The sequence below is a fragment of the Poeciliopsis prolifica genome, unplaced genomic scaffold (genome assembly GCF_027474105.1).
Source record: "Poeciliopsis prolifica strain line A6 unplaced genomic scaffold, Auburn_PproV2 SCAFFOLD032, whole genome shotgun sequence".
NCBI lineage: Eukaryota > Metazoa > Chordata > Actinopteri > Cyprinodontiformes > Poeciliidae > Poeciliopsis > Poeciliopsis prolifica.
In genome coordinates, this window is record NW_026562407.1 from 3,642,390 (window position 1) to 3,656,948 (window position 14,559).

Consider the following 14,559-nt stretch of genomic DNA (forward strand, 5'->3'; position numbering starts at 1 on the left):
GCAAGCTGCCCCAGGAAACCGCAGCACTTTATTTGGCTACTTGGATGCTACAGCGGCGCAGTTGGGGGTTAAGTTGGTCGCTCAGGGGAACTTTGAAATTAAAGTGGAGAAAAGGGGATAGGGTAATGGTTTGATGCATTTAACTTTCTCAGCACAGGGCTTATTTTCACAGACTATCAGGGGATTTAAACTCTCAGGCTTCTGGTTACGATATTGAATTTTATCGCTTTTCTGCAAATGTTCGAGAATACTCATAAGGATATTGATAAAGTCTGGTTGTTAAATTGTCCATTTAACATACATGTTACATTAATGCAAGTTACAGTAAAGGAGAAATGTAACTTTGTCCAAAAACCTTTGGAAGTTTAGGATTAAATGTCTAGAAACAATGCTCTCCAATGAACATCTGGGGCCCCTCTACCAGCTTTACTGTGGCCCTCTGACCACCTGAAACTACAGGTCAGGATTACAATTCATCCCCAGAGGATGAGCTCCCTTTCATCTCCTCCTACAACCTTTGACTTGGTCAGTTTGACTGACACATATGAAGGAAATACGATGCGGAGGGAAAAGTCGACTTCACGCTTTCAAAACTCTTTGATTGCTTTTTCTGTGAAACTTCAAGAGAAAAGAAAATCTGTTATTTTTCCTGTGGCATTTTGTTCTGGATGTCTAGCGTTTCTACTTTAGTTGTAGAAAGCTCCTCCTGTTTGCCTGCAGGCATAGCGTGTTTTACTTTTATCCACCAGAAAAAAATGAGCTAGTCACTTTGATAACTAAAAGTCCTATTGGGTACAAAGTGCTTTCATATTTGCATGTTGGCGTGTGCCGCACATTTTTGCTCCTAAAACTTCTTTGCTCCTCCGGTGATGAAAGATTCACAACTGGAAAGGAGTAAAAAGCCTACTCTGTGGTTTTCCTGAAACTTACTCAGCGTTTGAGTGTAAAATAAGTAATAATGATTTTTATCAGAATCCCCGATGAGGGCGGTGGGTGGCTCAGTTGCACACCATGTGCAGAAGCTGTAGTTATCGACATGGTTCTCCTATGTTCGATTTCTGGTCTCGGGCAATTTGCTGCATGTCTTCCCCTCCTTTTGTCTTCCAAATATATTGTTCAATAAAGGCCTCTAGAGCCAAAATAAAATCTTTAAAAAAGAAGAAAGAAAAGGTTTCCCTGACTAAACTCAATTCCTGAAACATGTTGTTGGGAGAGTGTCTGTAATCTCAATCAGCTCTATAAATGTTGTGAGTCAGCAAGCCGTGCAGCTTGTTTTCATGAGCACAGCTTAGTAGACTGTATTCTATGGTGTGCTTTTTTTTTTTTTTTTTTTTTGCCGTGTTTGTGTTACTAAACTCCAAAAGAAGCCCGTTTGAAACTTTGGCTTAGTTTTGAAAATATTGACAGACTTTAGAGAAAATATCAGCTATTTGCTGATTTTTTTTTTTTTGCATCCACTGTTCAAAGTGAACTTTTCTAGGATTTCTTTTCCAAGTTAGAGTTATGCCTCAGATGCCTGCCTGGAGTTCTAGACATATTATTCAACCAAGCACTGATTTTAGAATAAATCTGAAAGTGTTGCTGAATTTATGTCTGAAATTAACCGTTTTATTGATTCAAGGTTGTCTCCTGAGGAACTGCAGCTCATCACTATGCTTATGGAAGGGAATTCCTGGGCTTATGAATATAAACAGAGCTGGCTGACACTTTGGTGGACATCTTGATGACGACACTTTATTTTTGTTTCCACTGAAGACCCACTGAGGCTTCTCAGACTCAGACACTTAAAGCTTTCAGCATCCTCCCAAAACTTGACTTTGCTTTTTTTTTTTTTTTTTTTTTCTCTTCTCCGTAGTGGTTATGACAGCTTTGAAGTTGTGTAATTTGATTGTTTTCAATAGTCTCCACAAGCTATTTCCGGCTTAATGATTTATAGGTTTGAAGTTCACCATTTATAGAGCTTCAAAATATATTACCCCTTTAGCCCTTCCCACAGTTTTGGTGAATTATATTTAGATTTTATTGGTGAAAGTTGGACAAAATAGTGAAAAATTGTGAAATCTCGGGAAAAGATGTATGTGGAATATTGTTTTATGACTGTGTTTTGAATTTCAGTACAACTTTAACCCTGACCTGTCTGGTAATTTTCATGGTTTTTATGTTGTCTGAAGACAAATGAGGCCTTCAGACATCGCCTGTATTTGCATTACATCTACAGTTTTCCGTCCACTTCACGACTGTGTGCTAGTTTGGGTGCTTTATCACATTAACTCCCAACGTAATACGCTAAAGTTTGTGTTTTTAATGTGAGAACATGTGAACAAGGGAATGCAGGTTACAGTTGTGGTTAAAACGTTTGATGTTTAAATGTTGCTACTTTTAGCTTCACAGTTCCAGCAGAACAAGTGAGTCTTTTTAGAGATTAAACACTGCTGAAAGGACATACTGTGCTATGATTTTATGATTCAGCGAATATCTGAATGGAGAAACAAAAAAAAAATGGATCAAGCTTTTTTGCTGCCAGAAACCAGCAGAGAGCTAACTTGACTCTCATCTTTAGTGAGGGCATTTTCTGAGCACTCAGTGGTTCTTTTTAAGTCGAGATGAAATCCAAGTTTTCTAAACTGCTGTAAGTCTTAGTAAATCTTTGCCTCAAACAATATGCTATAAAGTTTAGTCTCCAGTTTTTACTGTTTCCTTGCAGCAAGAAGGTGTGTGTTTCAAATCCTTGCCTAAGGCAACTTACACAATTTACCTTTGTGTGGCTTCCCTCTGGGTTCTCTGACTAACTCTCCAAAATAATATGACTGTTAGGTTATTTGAAAGGTCTCTGGTCTTCAGGTGAGTGTGTATGTGCATGGGCTTTATGTCTTGTGTCTCTGTGATGAATTGGAGACCTGTCCAAACCTTTCCCCACCTCTCACCCAATGACAACTGGTTATAGACGCTGGCTTCCCTGCGACCCTGCAAGGATAACCAGGTATAGAACAGACTGGGATGGATTTGCAGTCATATTTGACAATATTATCAGTCATATATTTTTCTTTTCTTTTGGATGTCTTTGACATAAGCTCTCATCTCTGGATGTTCAAATTGTGGGACAAAATAATCCATCATACATCATTAATTGACTGAAAACATGTACATACAGTGTCAAATATGTACAACACTCCTGACATTTGGTTGAATATTATTTACAAAGTTCCACCTGTTGCGAAAAATGAATTTCTGATATAATTCTAATTGGATGTTTGATGACTTTTATGGATTTTTGTTTTTTTTAATTGCTTGGTTTCCTGACATGGACCTGGCTTTTAAACATAGTCATTATTTCTCCTTAGGATTGAGGTTCGGGGAGGCCATTCCAGACATTTGACGTTTTCCTACCTATCAGAACATAAACATGACTGAAACTAGCAGCTCCCCACATAGACAAGCCAAATCACTTCTGAAAATAGTTTCATTTTCAGAGAAGACAAATACTTAGAAATTTGACTACAATATCTACAAACCTGAGAACACTCTACCATCTGTCTAGTATGTGATGGTAGGGTGTGTTTTGCTGTCAGATGTACTGCCGAATTGCAAGTAACAGGATTAATGACAGATGAGAAAAACCTCCTTGTTGTTAAAATCACCGTCTAAACTTACAGCTCAGTGGTTCAGCTTTAGAGAAAATTTGGTTTCAGAACAAAAAAAAAATGTATTTGGAATCAAAAACTAGAACTTTAAGTGACAAAAAAAAAGGTTTTTTGGAATCATTGACTTTACTTGTAATTTGACTGATTGTTGTTTTTTTGGTATAGCTACACCAAAACGAATTTGAATGAGTCCAGTCTCATTTTGTTTGAAAAATTATACGTTCTACTTAAAAACCAGGTCTGTGTGTGGAAAAAAACAAAACGTAACGTTATCAATTCCACATTTGAATTTCAGAAATTTGAAATTTGCTAATGTCTTTAGAAAGCCTTCTAAAGTTGCACCTTGCTAAGGCAACATTTAAGCAAAAAAATATGATTTCATATATGTAATTTGTACCCAAAAACTTCTGAAAGCACTGCTGAGGCCATCACGATTGACTAAATAAAGCATAGTTAACGGGGACAACCCTGAGCTGATAAACCACAAATTAAAAGAATAGTGTGGGAAATAACTAAATGGGATTAGTGTGGTTGGTGACTTCACTTCCCATGGAACTGGGACTCGGCACAGTGTATCAGGTCACACAGACATACTGTGGTAGTTTTTCCAGCTGCAGGATTGGATGCAGGATGTATCAAGCTGTCAGGAAATGCTCTGACATTACTATTACTGATGGGAAGGAGCAGATGAGCAGGAGCTAGCAGGCTGTGGCTTCATGGTTTCCTCAGGGCAGGACAGGGGTTAAGAGAGTATTTGGCTTGTACATATGCTGTACCCCTCACAGTTACCACTTCCAGAGCTATCGCAGGCTGTGGGGGCAATTTGACTGGCTTTTAGGAAAAGAGTGTTGTGGTTGTTGGAAACACCTGACCTCATGAAATATAAAAACACAATTTGTTACCCCCAAAAAGTGCCAGCTTGCACTGTACTACTTACCGTACAAGAAATGTCGGTTTTGTTGAATGTCACTAACCTGAATGGCTGTTTCAACTGAAAATATTCTATGCAAGTCCAGTAATATAGTTTTGAATCCTAATATGTTTCACTTGACTACAGTTATTTTTTTTGTAGTGATTTCATCTGTGTTGAACTGGGGCGACTGTCCTTGAGCAGTTTGAGGCCTAGCGGTCCATACGAAGCAGCTCTGCTTCTTTAAATCTGCCGCCTCTCGTACCGCAGACACACATGCATGTTTTGCCTACTGGCTCACACATTCCTGGTGTCGATAAGGTCAGCCAGCAGTCATGTCAGCAGGTATGGGACTGTGTCTAAACCCACTTCATAGTGCCTTGCAAAAGTATTTCACCGCCTTGCACTTTTAAACATTTTGCAACCACAAGCTTATATTTTATTGGAATGTAATGTTATAAATTCACACAACGTCAGGAAATTGTATTCAGTGTTGTTTTTCAAGCAAATGGGTGCATTTGGGTTCACCTTCCTTTAGACTAATTACCACCAGAATACAGCTAATTAATAAATAAAGTTTGTGCGTAATGTAATCTCAGCATAATTTCTTTAAAAGTTCATACACAATCAGTCTTTAAACTTTGTAAAGTGCCAGAAACAAACTGGCCAGGTGGAGATGCTGGTAGAAAGGCAGGACACTCTTAAGTGAATCACAATGTGATAAGAGTAACTTTAGCTCATTATTTGGGACAGTCTGATATTAAATCTGGGGTACTAAAAGGTCCAATGATGTGTAAAAGCATCACAAACGTGATCAATTACATATTGTGGTAAGAACTATAACTAAGAAGTGAGTTCATTAACCGGGTCAGGAATACACAGTAGGAAAGAAGTGGCATAAAGCTGGTTATTTGGCAGTATTTTTCCTCATTATTTTAAGAAATTTTAATATCTTATACTCCGCAGGCTGCTGCTGACTAAGCTAAGACGGTAAAAAGCAAAGGATAAAGGAGCACAGTCAAATCACATAACTCAGCCATTTCAGCCATATTCAAAAGGAATAGCAGTTCAAAACCTTCCAAACAAATCTCTACATTTTCAAGAGAAACTGTTTAAAGAATTCCCTAATACTCACTGCTGTCACAGTGTCTTTATTCAGAAGCATCTGGGTTGTAGATTTATATGCAATTTGAACTTCATATAGTTTTTATAGAGTAGCTATTATTACACCATTCAAGTCCCTAAACAACAAGACCAACACACAGTCAGAGGTTCAGTGGAAAAGGTTAGATCAAACTATATTCATGTGCTATTGTGAACCAATGCAGATCTAAATCTAATTGAGAATCTGTGACAGACACTTTTATTATAATCTGACTGAGTTAGAGTTATTTTACTAAGGATAATGCACAAAAACATATCAGACACAAAAAGCTGTAAAAAAGGCTATAGGTGTAATGGCAGCTAAAGATGGTTCAGTTTTAAATGCAGGTGAGTTGAATTTTTAATGCATGCCACACTTTTTAGATCAGATATTTGTAAAAAAAAAATGCAATGAAAACAATAAAAACAACATTTATGCACTGTTTTGCATAAAATATCGATACAATTAACTTCCGAGGCATTTTACGTACAATTGAAGATATCCCTTTGCAGCTTTACAAAATAACACAACGCATTGTAATTTTTAAAATGCCCTTTAAAAGACAAACAAGGTTCGAAGTTTTGGTCTTCTCGCTTAGCAGCCATTCAATCTATGAGCATTTTATAGTCGAGTGAAGAAAGGAGATTAATTTCAACAGTACTAAATCAGAGGTCTTAACCATTGATTAAATGCGGGAATTCAATGCTCCTGAGGGAAAACTAGAAGGTCTGCTGTTTGCTCAAAGAGAATATTTCACTTGATGAATTACATTAATTTTATGAGCATTTTGTATTGGTTTTACAAATCACAAACTCAGATTTAAGATCTTTGGACTTTCGGTTGGTTGTTTGCTATGATTTTATGACTCTGGTAATTGGTAGAAAGGCAAAGGTGGAAGATGATAGTTTTGTTGGAGATCAGACGTTAGATTACTTCTAAATCATGGCAAGTGTTTTTTTAAATTGTTGGTTTAGTGGGTTTTTAACAGGCTCTGGAATCCATTGTGAAAGAATGCCAAGATATAACTGGGTTAACATTCAAAAAACCCATTAATTTTCATTGTGGATTACACCTTAGCTGGGCCAAGCCAAGCCTGTCTCATCTCTTTGATTTTTAGAACAGTGCATTTTGAAATTTAACAGCTAATAATTTTAAGCCTCCCCAAAAGTCACACCCCGTCTCATGCAACTGTATTTTGAGCTGCTGGATGTGCTAAGGACACGGCGGAGGTTTCTGACAGAGCTGTTGGGATAGCAGTCCGTGCCAGTTTAGCTCCCAGAATAAAGCGACACGACTTGGCTGATCGATCGGCTTATTACCGACCTCGCCTCATCAGGGAGTGTGTTCTGCCTCCATCACGACCGCAGTCAGCGCTGCGGGAAGAATAATTGCAGTGTGCAGCTAACGGGGTGGGTTTCAAGTATCCTCGCACTCAGCCTCTTGCCAGAGGAAAACACATTGATCTTTGAAGGTGATGAAAAGGCTCCCTTAAAGGATACCCGGTCCTCCCGGAGTCTTCCAGCCTGAACACTGAACCAGAGCAAAAACGGAGATGATCCATGCATCCCTTCCAGGCATGCTCGAATTCGAGTCATTTCTCTTCTCTGAGAAAGAATTTAGTTTCGGGAAGGAATTGCTTGCTTGAGTCCCTAAATGTAAATAAAAAAAAAATTAAAAAAAGTCTAATCCAGAGCGGGGAAACAGTTTGACGGTAATTACTCTGTAAGGATAATCTAAGTGTTGAGGCTGGATATTTTATATAGTGCAGCAGAAGAAAGATGCGTTTTTAATGCTAACTTCAATCAGAGTCTGCCGTGCAAGACAATTTCTCACATCTTAATGGATAGACTCCCTAGTTAATGAACTCATAACTGGCATCTGGACAAACGGGCAGAATCCAACCAACACACACTCCACCTGGCAAAAAATGGCTATGTTCCTCTGGGATGAATTGAGAAATGAATTCATTTCAAGCTATCAGACCACTCCTAAGCGTTCATGCAGATATACTCACAGGGGGAAACAAAAGCATCATTAAGTTAAAACAGAAACCAGCTTCTGTTTTTTTACAGTTGCAGTGATCGTTGCCTCATGTAATCACTTTCATATTCCTGCTGGGAGACACCTTAACAGTTCCTAAGTCGAACAAAGACCGTTGCTTCAGAAATTTAATTTTAATGTTGGTGACATGATGACATTTCTGTCATGTTGCTGCATTTAAATTGTTAAGAAAGTGGTAGAATCGAGCAAAGCAGGCATTCATTACACCCTCTAAGTGTTTATTAGATCCAAATTACAAAGCAATCAGGGAGATTTCTTGCTTTACTGTAAATTCCCCCAAACTAATCCTTCTTTCTGAGCTATGTAAACACAACTCCTGCAGCTCATAATAGAAGGTTTATAACAGAGAATAAATTTGATTGGACGGGAAGTAGTGGTTTGTCAGCATTATATTGATTTAAGTGTGTCTTAATGTGTGTCTGTGTGAACCGTAAAGAATTTATGTTAGCGCACAAAAAAAAAAAAAGGGAAAAATGAGTAAATGTAAAAATCAGACACAATGGTCTCTTTTTCTGGGGAAGGAATTAAATATAATTGCAAATACGTATTTAGGAAATGGATGTAATCATTATATTTACTCAGGAAATTGTTGCATCGGAGTTGAAAATAGGGATAATGAAGACCTATGCCGCAGAATCGGAGAATGATGTTAAATATCCTGCAGGACATTGTTTTTCTAGGTCAGTTTGGGATTCAAATGTGGGTCTTGGGGAAAATTAAAGTAGAGATCCAAATTCTTCCTGAAATGTCTGTTTATATTACTTTGCCAAACAGATCTTTACAATCTGTTATAGCAAAGGATAAAGGAGTTTCCATACTTAGTAGTAGCCTAGCACTACATAAAACTCATACCTGTTTGTATTTCTGGCTATTTTTGCCAAAGCATCTCTACCATTAAAACAAGGGGTTTCCTCTTCTAAAGGACATTATGTAATGCCTTTCAATAGTATCCACAAATTTCGTCACATTACACCACAAACCTCTGTGCATTTCATTAGGATTTTATATAAAAGATAAAAACTCAGTAACACACAACTGTGAAGTGAAAGGTAATATTGTGTAATATTTTGTGCAATATTGTGTGCTGCTGGTCAATATCTCCCTACCCATGTATGAACCTTTAAATGGAAATAATTTTAAAAAAGAGTTCTGTTAATTTTTATTTTGCCCCTGACTCATTTTTTTTGGAGAACTGATTTTCATTTGGTTAAACCAATGAGCTGATGGTGGATTTCCTCGGGCACGGACTCACCAGTCAGGAAACCGACTTGGAGATGGTAAATTTGTCCTAAACAATAAACTAGACTGGAGTCACAGCACTGATGTTCTTTACAAGATAGGTCAGAGCAGACTGTCTGTTAAGGACAGAGAGCTTTTGAAGTGCAGAGGAGGCTCCTGAAGACTAGCAGCAGCTAATTTGCAGCTGAAACGAATTTGTTAAATAAGGCCATCAGGAAGGCTAGCTATATGCTAAGATGCTAGTGGTGAGAAATACAAGGACTCTAGCTAGAATAACATTGCTGCTGTATAAAAATATCTCCCTGCCCTACCACTTACTGTATTTTAGGTGCGTAAAGTAGCCATAAGAGTTTACAACCAGCACTGTTTCCAAAAAAACTCAAACTCAGTAGGTGTTTACGTCACAATTATTTATCGGTTTTAGAATTTCAGACATCATCCTTGCATAAATTTGTACAGTCTTTTTTTGCCAGGCCTTTAATACAGCTGCTATTTGAAATGACATAGATTTGTGTCTATTATAAGACTACAGTAATATGAAGTCTTGTTTTCCAGAAGCTGATCTCAAATGTCTTAAGCAAGCATAACTGTTCTTCTAAAAAGCAGGGGGGTTTTTTGTGTGTTTTTTTTTCTTTGTGCGGAAACTCGTTGTGCCTCTGGCTTGTCGTCTCTCCTAAAGTGGTTGAGGAAGTTGAGGGGTTAGCACAAGAAGTCCAGGTCAGTGAGAGTACAAGTGCTCTTCTTCCGGATCCAATTCAGTAGGTCGCAAGACTAATGGGACCTTTAACGTTTCCTTCGACAATACCAATAACTGATGACCATATGGACGTTCTGGAAGTGATGGAGACACAGTCCAGGTTTTCATATGGTTGGAGTGACTACCGTAAGAAAGAACTGGATGTTCGTGTCAAAAAGTGATGGATATGTTCAGACAGAATTCTGGGTCTGTGTAACCTCACGGACAAATACATTGTCCCCACTCTTGTCTGTCAGGTTTCTGTATTGAACTTCCTTATAATCCTGTGTGCAGGAGCTTTACTCGTCCGTTTTCCAGAAAATGCACTTATTACATAATTAATCTGCTTGTTAGGCATTCTTTGCTTGCTTTTGGAGTCTGCAGTTTCTATTCATGACAACAGCTCACATTTGTCAGTGGAGAATGAGGAAAGCAGTGACCTTCAGAGACCAGACTTATTTTAAAATATTGTTAAATTTCCATAGTTTCCCTCTGACACCAGACTCAGCAGCCTATGAATTAGCATTTCATGTATTGATTTATTCGTTGTCATGCAAAGAATAATGATTCTGGATTGAAGGGGTGCCTTTTTGCCAGACGTTTCCACAAAAATGTACTTGTAAAGTAACAAATGGTTGTACTATGCAGAAGAAAGCCAGCTTTTGTGCAGTTTTAGTTCCGTTGACCTGGATACCCAAGTGTTGTGAGGTTTAATAAACTCATCCATCCTTGTTGCGGTATTAAATGGGGTATATTAAAGTCTGTTTTGACTACTTCTTCATAAGTCCCAGGAATGCTTCAAAAGACATTGATCAGCAGAGGTTTTTCTTCTTGCATGTTCTCAACATTTCAAGGAAACGCTGAGATTCAAGTTCTGAGGGTGGCTGGAGCCATCTTGAGACCATCAGAGCTGACCCTATCATGATTTAGTTCAGCTAAACCAAATGATGCAAAGCAACTTTATGCTTGTTCAAAGCCATTGTTTTTGAAAGTATATTAACCAAGTGATATTTTGCCAAATATTTGTACAGAATGTTGCATTAAGCATTGTATTAAAGCAGAATCCCATTTCCAACGTTTACATACCTCTTGCCACTGGGTTTTAAATGTCCTTTTGGACCTTAGTCATGAGTAGTAGTGGTTAAAATATTCCACCACAAATTTGGACAGCTGTTGAAGAGTTCCAGTTAAATAAATGGAACAGTGGCTAAATGGACTGTAAACATGGTGTAAAAAGATAAATTAAGTCTACGGTGAGAAACATTTTTCATTTGTTACGCTTAAATGTATATATAAAAAATGCATTCTTACAAATCACAATCTCACACAGTATATTTGGCTTCCTGGAGAGGAAATGTGAGGATAATCACATTTCCTCTCCAGTTACTTAACTTGCAAGAAACATATGGCTGCAAAACATGTTTGTTTGATGTTTGAGAATTTTGCCGTGACACTAAAAGTAAAACATTAGAAACCAACAAAGTGCCTGCATGCTATATATAGAGATCCACTGATGTGGACCCAGTTTGGGTCATAGATCAAGATGTCTAAATTAAATTTAGCTTTGACCTGCCAATGCCAAATTTTAGCTGAGTGAAATTTATCGTAAAGATTTATAATACAAGAAGATATAAGAAGAAGAAAAAATCATTTTTTAGTATTCCTGATTTGTAATTGGGAATCATTTGTATTTTGAAGGAAGGATCCATGAAAAAGCACGAGATGTTAAAATACGTTTACTGATTGATTCGGCGATTAGGCTGGTGAAATGTCCAGTGTGTACTGTACTTCTCGCTCATTGACTGTGGGAACAGGCTCGAACCCTTCCTGAACTCTTAACAGCATTAAGTGGGTGCAAAACGTTAAATTCTTCTGCACTTCATTTGACTTGGACCTCTGAAATATCCAAATTTGAATTGCAAGACACCCTTAATCATATAACCAAATGTTGAAACTACCACCCCATGGCACAAAGATCCCAGTTGTAGAAAGGGCAAAAAGGCAAATGTCAATAAAGACTTTCTAAAATCTGTCTGAACATATTCCAAATCTGCCCTTCACATCAATATGTTTATTTGTATTTCAAAAACTGTAGCAAAACCTTTTGCCTTTAAAGAAGTGAGATTTAGATTTGGTTCTGCTTCGTTGGAAAATCATGATATGTTTGAGAAAACAGTTTTTTTTCTTTAGATTGCATTGAGTTTTAACCCATCTTGTGGCATAGTTAAGTAATAAATTTTAGGGTTTATGTATGATGACTAAAACATTGTGTAATAAAAACTGAAACAGATTATATACTGCAGAGAAGTGGATCTGCGCTCACAGAGAGATCTGAAGCCAATTCTCCTTAAACCTGATTTGCTTGGAGGTTACAAGTGGTACACTGTTTGCTGTTTTTGGCAAAAGTCTGACTTTCATTCTGAAGAATGGCTCCGTTACATCGTGAGAGAGGGCTTTAAGCAGTCTGATTATGTACGTTGCACTCTGAGACATGGCTGGTAGTGTAAATTGCTCCACCCAGTGCTGGCTTGCTTCAGACTGATTGATTTGGAGGAAAATGAGAAGCGAAAAGAGGGCCACTGCTCAGGGCCAATCAATACTTCATGGATGATGGGCAATGCTAAAAGGCAGTTGTGTCTCAGTTGCATGAAGTATAAACAGGACGTTTATCATGTCAAACAATCCATAACTTTAAAATAATGTTGTGATGAACAATATTTGCAGAAAATCGTAAAACAATGGATTAAAGCTGCATGTTTTGTAGTGTTTCCAAATGCTTTGTGTGAAATGGTTTTCAAACAACTTCTAGTAAAGTTTAGGAAAGAGTGGGCGATTTAAAACTTGAATGCCGTCTGATTCTTGAAAGGGAAAAGGAGGTTGTATTATGCACTTGTTTTTGTTCTCAGGGTTTGATGCTTCTCCTTCAGAAACTTTGACACAAAAGAGTCATATTGTCTCAATTGTGTGAAAAGGAGACTGTGTTGAGTTTATGCTGTGATTTAGCAAAATAGACAGTCATGGTAAAAGAAAGAGAGTACAACTACATTTCACTCTAGCATTTCAAATGCAACATGCATTAATTAAATTGTTTTGAAGCAGTGTTTAGTTTTCATTGTCATTATTAAAGGATTGAAATCTTAGGTGTTGCATTTTGTGGCGTAACTTGCTCGTACCAATTTGGACTCTGCAACCTTGTTTTTACAGCCATTGTATTTCTCAGTGGCATCGATACAAGGTGTACAAGATTTAAAATAAAAAAAAATAAATAAAAAAATTAACCTCCTGGCAAGATGGCATCATTCAGTTGCTGTTCGATTCTCTGTGTTTCCAATGGCCATTTGGGATTTTATCATCTCAAACTTGTCTCCATATGTTCTTATATCTACATCCATCATCTCACAACTCTTTAAGCTGAACAGATTCAGGACGTTTATTAACATGCTCTATCTCAGTGGGAATCTGAATATTGACTTGCTTTGTTCTCTGCAACATGCATGCTAACATGAAGTAAGCTTCACCTGGAACTGGAAAAAGTCTTGCAAAGCTAGCTGAAAAGTTTTTGACAGGCATGAAGAAATAATCCTCTCTGGTTAAATTAAAAGCTTAGGCATCAGCAGATACATGATTGATCCCGTGATAGAAATGAACACCATTTGTCCTTACAGTATTTTGCTTAAACAGGAAACTGTCAACCCCAAGATGTTGCCACAGAAAATGTTGGACCACCACTTAAACCATTAAACTGTCAAGCAACTGTCTGAAGACAATTCCTGGACAGTTCATTTGATAGTTGTAGAGAGATTTTAACCTGGCACAAAGCAGACTGATTGACAAGGCTTTCCAGTCCACCACCCTGCTAGCATAGCTAAACACGGAGCCAAACCATCATACCTCTCCTGACACTTTCCTCTTTCTAGTTCAGCATGAGAGAAAATATTATCTGCTGCATCACTTTCTAAAATGCAAACGCCACCAAATGTGGAACACAATGTGAAACACACAAAACCACAGCATCCATTTTGTTATGTCTGACCATACATCTGAAAGAATATTAAATTTACTTTGATTTATTTCAGTGACAGGCAAACGAAAAAAAAAAAGTGCTGAAAAGGTTTTAACAGATTGTTCATAGTTGCTGACCCTCATCGTAAAATTCCCAGCCGCACTTTATTTATTTTTTTCTCCAAAAACCATTGTTCCGTGACAGCATTTGGGAATCTGTGAGAAAACTAAAGCCAAAATGCTTTTTCACCAAGTCTTATTTCATTTACAGCCAGAGCCCTTGATCAGTTTTTTTTTTAAATATATCTGAAAACCTGTTTTGACTATTTTTGCTAACATAAAGTAAATCTTTTTTTCTTTCTGAAGTCGAAATATTATTGTTGGCACATACATGGGTCTCAGTGAAGTTTTTTTTTTTTATCTTTATATCTCTCTGCAATTTCAACTGGCTTCCCTTAAAGTCTGAAATTAGAATGAAAAATAAAGTGAGGAATACTATAAACCATGGTGATATTTGCAAATAACGTAAGGTATTTTGCCTGGAACAGCAGCCACCATATGGCAAATGTTTTCTTAGCAGCTGTCATACCACAGAAATCAGAAGGATGTCATAATGTCCTACGAAATATTCCTTTCAGAGGTGTCAAGTGTCATTACAAAGTGAGTTAAAGTGAAGTGAGTGCCAAGTGCAGTAAACCGCCTTCTGTTTCTTACAAAACCTCAAAAAACAAACCTGTGGAAGCAAACGGGGCTCATGTTGTAAAGTGGGAGTCAAACTCCACCTGTGGTTACATTGAACTGAGCCCGGACTCCTCACTGGCAGCGC

At 37.6% G+C, this 14,559-nt stretch overlaps 1 protein-coding gene across 1 annotated transcript in view; it reads left to right on the forward strand.

Moving 5' to 3' along the window:
- The window catches only part of LOC129373174 (collagen alpha-1(XXV) chain), a 186,049-nt gene that overhangs the window by 79,019 nt on the left and 92,471 nt on the right, over positions 1-14,559 (forward strand). The gene's annotated exons all lie outside the window — the stretch shown is intronic.